The sequence below is a fragment of the Triticum aestivum genome, chromosome 7D (assembly GCF_018294505.1).
Source record: "Triticum aestivum cultivar Chinese Spring chromosome 7D, IWGSC CS RefSeq v2.1, whole genome shotgun sequence".
In the NCBI taxonomy this organism is placed as follows: Eukaryota; Viridiplantae; Streptophyta; class Magnoliopsida; order Poales; family Poaceae; genus Triticum; species Triticum aestivum.
The window spans coordinates 502,557,953-502,562,445 of record NC_057814.1 but is presented as its reverse complement, the minus strand read 5'-3'; positions in this window follow the sequence as shown (position 1 = coordinate 502,562,445).

The window sequence follows — 4,493 nt, the reverse complement described above, 5'->3', positions numbered from 1 at the left end:
AGTCTCACATTGACGCGGCTAATCAACGGGCTAGGGAGATGCCCATCAATTGATGTCAATGCAAGGAGTAGGGATTGCCATGCAACGGATGCACTAGAGCTATAAATGTATGAAATCTCAACAAAAGAAACTAAGTGGGTGTGCATCCAACTTGCTTGCTCACGAAGACCTAGGGCATTTGAGGAAGCCCATTGTTGGAATGTACAAGCCAAGTTCTATAATGAAAAATTCCCACTAGTATATGAAAGTGACAAAATAAGAGACTTTCTATCATAAAAATCATGGTGCTACTTTGAAGCACAAGTGTGGAAAAGGATAGTAACATTGTCCCCTTTTTTCTTCTTTTTTCTTTTTTTTGGGCCTTTCCCTTTTTTTTATTTGGCCTTTCTTCATTTTATTTTTTATTGGGACAATGCTCTGATAATGATGATCATCACACTTCTATTTACTTACAACTCAATGATTACAACTCGATACTAGAACAAAATATGACTCTACATGGATGCCTCCGGCGGTGTACCGGGATGGGCAATGAATCAAGAGTGACATGTATGATGAATTATGCATGGTGGCTTTGCCACAAATACGATGTCAACTACATGATCATGCAAGGCAGTATGACAATGATGAAGCGTGTCATAATAAATGAAACGATGGAAATTTGCATGGCAATATATCTCGGAATGGCTATGGTAATGCCATAATAGGTAGGTATGGTGGCTGTTTTGAGAAAGATATAAGGGGGTTTATGTGTGATAGAGCGTATCATATCACGGGGTTTGGATGCACCGGCGAAGTTTGCACCAACTCTCAAGGTGAGAAAGGGCAATGCACGGTACCGAAGAGGCTAGCAATGTTGGAAGGGTGAGAGTGCGTATAATCCATGGACTCAACATTAGTCATAAAGAACTCACATACTTATTGCAAAAATCTACAAGTCATCAAAAACCAAGAACTACGCGCATGCTCCTAGGGGGATAGGTTGGTAGGAAAAGACCATCGCTCATCCCCGACCGCCACTCATAAGGATGACAATCAAAGAACACCTCATGTTTCAAATTTGTTACACAACGGTTACCATACATGCATGCTACGGGATTTGCAAACTTCAACACAAGTATTTCTCAAATTCACAATTACTCAACTAGCACAACTTTAATATCACCATCTTCATATCTCAAAACAATCAAGTATCAAACTTCTCATAGTATTCAATGCACTTTATATGAAAGTTTTTATTATACCCATCTTGGATGCCTATCATATTAGGACTAATTTTATAGCCAAAGCAAATTACCATGCTGTTCTAAAGGACTCTCAAAATAATTTAAGTGAAGTATGAGAGATCAATAATTTCTATAAAATAAAACCACCACCGTGCTCTAAAAAGATATAAGTGAAGTACTAGAGCAAAATTATCTAGCTCAAAAAAATATAAGTGAAGCACATAGAGTATTCTAATAAATTCCGATTCATGTGTGTCTCTCCAAAAGGTGTGTACATCAAGGATGATTGCGGTAAACTAAAAAGAAAAGACTCAAATCATACAAGACGCTCCAAGAAAAACACATATCATGTGGTGAATAAAAATATAGCATCAAGTAAAGTTACCGATGGACGAAGACGAAAGAGGGGATGCCTTCCGGGGCATCCCCAAGCTTAGGCTTTTGGTTGTCCTTGAATTTTACCTTGGGGTGCCTTGGGCATCCCCAAGCTTAGGCTCTTGCCACTCCTTATTCCGTAATCCATCAAATCTTTACCCAAGACTTGAAAACTTCACAACACAAAACTCAACAGAAAATCTCATGAGCCCCGTTAGCGAAATAAAACAAAACACCACTTTAAGGTACTGTAATGAACTCATTCTTTATTTATATTGGTGTTAAACCTACTGTATTCCAACTTCTCTATGGTTCATACCCCCCGATACTAGCCATAGATTTATCAAAATAATCAAACAACACACAAAAACAGAATCTGTCAAAAATAGAACAGTCTGTAGTAATCTGTATCAAAAGCAAACTTTCTGTAACTCAAAAATTCTACCAAAATAGGACGACCTAAATTTTGTTTATTGATCTACTGCAATTGGAATCAGTATTTTATCACGTTCTGGTGATTTTTAACAAGGGATTTTTACATCTGTCCCCCTGGTTCCTTAGCTCTACTCAGTCATCCCCGTGCTCTTAACTTTTGCTCAATTTTCCCCACTCCCTTGCCAGAAACCCTCATAACTGGGCACAACGGACGTTGCCGTCGGGTCAAAGGCCTGACCGTTAACTCTGACTAGTGGGGCCATGCTGGACTGTGTCGTCCGTTTGACCTGACAAGTGCGGCCGCGTTGGGTGGTGTCGCTGTTCGATCGTTGGGCCGTGGTTTCGTTGGGCCGTCCCTTGCATTAAACGTTTGCGCGTGCCGCCAGGACAGAAGCCTGCTATGCATGCACCCAGCAAACCCTACCTGCATGCGTCGATCGAGCCTGCATGCGCCGACCGAGCCTACATGCGCCGATGCGTCCGCCATGATGCACTGACCGAGTAGCTTTTTGCATGCCAGCCGCCACAGATGCAACGACGGTCACTGCCGCTGGTTTCTCTCTTCTAGCTAGGTGGCTACATATATGTGGCTTGTGTAAAAAGAGAGCCACTCCCTTGCTTCATTGTACTCATTCATCCCTACTAACAAAGCTTGCTTGCATGCACTAGGTGGTTACTAACAAGGGAACCCTACTAACAAGCTGAGCTCTCTAAGAAAATAATCAACAAATATGTAGTCCCAATATGTAGATAGGGCCAACAAGCCCATAGCACGGTCACATAGCTCAAACTAGGAAGAACTTAATAATAGAATAGATAGAAAACTTAATAATAGAATTTAAGAAAAGGGCCAACAAGCCCAAAGCAACTCCAACATAGTCCAATTACAACTTAACATAACATAGACTAAAAAAGATAGAGGGTTTAGAACCCTAGCTTCCGCCTTCTCCACCTCGCTCCTCCTCCGGGCGCCCTTCTCACTGCTCCTCCGGGGTGTCCTCAATGGGTTACGGAAGAGTGTGCATGCGCGTCGCGGTGGGGAAGATGTTGTTGTACTCCGTGAACCTGTTGTGGGTGGTGAAAGCGATGAACTCGGAGCCACACCAAAACACCCGGCCGAGGAGGTAGAAGGCGTCGAATGTGTTGGTGAAGTGGGCAAGGAGAGCAACTACCACCCGGTTTTGGATGACCTCCTCGACGCGGAACATCGTTGGAGATCCCCTCGGGAGGTGGTGGTAGCCGGACGCGAGGAAGAACTCGGCGAAGTTCCTTGCGGTCCTCAGCCTTGATATCGCCCACACACATAGTATGCGATCAACGTACACGCCGGTAGGGTAGAGCCTCTCCGGCACGGTGGGTGGGAAGCAGTAGGTTGGTCCGGTGTACTGCATGGCTGAGGGATATGCAGAAGACGGAGAAGGGGTCGAAGAGCAAGAAGGGCAGATGGATGAGGGATGGCAGAGGCAGAGGGTGGCTTAAATAGCCGTAGTGCTACGTGTTATTTGGTCGTGGCAATAACGGGGTCAAATGTGAAGTTAGTAGCCCGTTTTCAAACCCACCGCAGCATCAGAGTGTACACGCGTGGGAAAAGGTGGTTTGAAAAGAAGAAGAAAAACAAGCTAATTGCATGTGTGGGAATCCGTGGTCAAACCCTATATATATGAACAAAAAGAGACAATTTTTGAAGAGCTTGTGGCCATTTTGAATGATAAAATAATTTGGCCCTTAAAAATTTGGTCATTTTGCATAGAACAAAAAGAACGATGCAAAAACAGAGCAAACGATGCAAAAAATGATGCGAAAATACAGAGCCAGCACGTTCACAAAAAACAGAGCAAATGATGCAAAAAAAAGATGCAATTCGACGGCCCAACCAGAGCTTGGTTTCCTTTTGGGCCCAATAACAACATTTTTTTTCACAGAGTCAGTGGTGGGCGAGCAGCCGAGCACAACCAATAGGATCGCCTCTCGCGGATTGCCCCACGATCCAACGATGCGGAGCCGTCCTTGTGATCCAACGGCGCGGAGCCTGCACACAGCCAGCCCACCTAGTTCCTTCTAGAAGGCCAGATCTGAGGGCTGTTGCTTGGTGCGAGGGTATGATCGGACGGCTGACGTTGGGAGCTAGGGTTAGGCAAAATCCCGCGGGGTTTAGAGGGGTTTTGAGCTGGTCAACAGGGTTTCAAAGGCTTTGACTAAGCATAACTAATTTTAAAAAAAATCAAAAAAAATATGAAACCTTCGCCGTTCGTCGTTTTATAAGACAAACTAACGAGGAAAAATAGTAAACTTGGTCTATGGTCATTTTCATGAAAACCCCTAGCTGGCACGATCAAGGTCAAATGAGCACCATTAATTTAAAAAAATCAAAAATATATAAAACCTGGTCACAATGTTGTCTTATGTGACATGTTACCAACCAACAATCACGAACTTGCTCTATGGTCATTTTCATGA